Genomic DNA, 1,043 nt, shown 5'->3' with positions numbered 1-1,043 from the left:
GTAAATGGGAGCAAAATGAAATCCCACAACAGGAGAAATATTTTTACAACTCAAACAAAACACATAGTCTGGAATATGAAAGCAAGTAAATCCTAAAATATCAGTTGAGCTTTCACTGCTCAACTAGATCGATATAGGGGCCCTCCTCGCCGAACTCCACTTGAGTCGTCCCTATAATCCCGTCATAGGGGTCTTCACTTGTCATCAAACCTACGTCTATTTGGTGCAACCGCACGATGGGGCGAGTAAGGCCATACTCCTTTCTAACCGACCACGACACAGTGAGAGACGCAGCCTCCTGGTATTTGGCCCTCATGCGCTCATATATCCACTCGGTCTAGACGTTGGAGTCATCCTCTGGTACCATCGGGTTTAGAGATTTTCATCCAGGGACATCTATGGCGCCCGTATGCTAGAACCAAATTTTAGATCTAATCCCTGCCATCTGCAACGGGTCTATGGCTATGGTTCCCGATGTCGCAGGGAAACTAGTAACTTAATCACAATGCAAGGAGAATTTCTGACCCATGCCAAAGCACATGGTCGGTTACCAACCTTAATGGGCAACTTCGCTATCGGGAGCCAAGTCGAAATGATCTGCGCCTTAATCTCTTAATCGGTCACTCCTAAACTCATTGAGGGAATGATCAGAAACATGGTCTATGTAATTATATAAAGAGAGAGCATGTCATAACGGAAATGGCCTACGAGCCACTTCCACATATGGGTCATAACGTGGCCTTGGGGTTAAATGCGGACATTTAACCAAATTACACATTCAATGTGGACGTAAACAAGATTGCTCCTAGGCGTGGCCACGTTACAAACAACACATTACGGTGGATTATCCTACAAGCATGGTTACAGTTGGCTTATCAAGGCTTTGGGCCTTTATGGGCTTCTAAGTATCAAATGCCCAACATGGGTCTTGATAATAACATCTTCAATGAAACCGTTTAATATTATAATTCTATCAAGGTGGCTAACAGGCCCTGACAGCACCACAGGGCCTCAATAATGGCTTAAATTGTCCATTGGTTGGG

Source organism: Magnolia sinica, chromosome 5, assembly GCF_029962835.1.
Source record: "Magnolia sinica isolate HGM2019 chromosome 5, MsV1, whole genome shotgun sequence".
In the NCBI taxonomy this organism is placed as follows: Eukaryota; Viridiplantae; Streptophyta; class Magnoliopsida; order Magnoliales; family Magnoliaceae; genus Magnolia; species Magnolia sinica.
The sequence above is the reverse complement of the archived record's forward strand: the minus strand, read 5'-3'. Positions refer to the sequence as shown.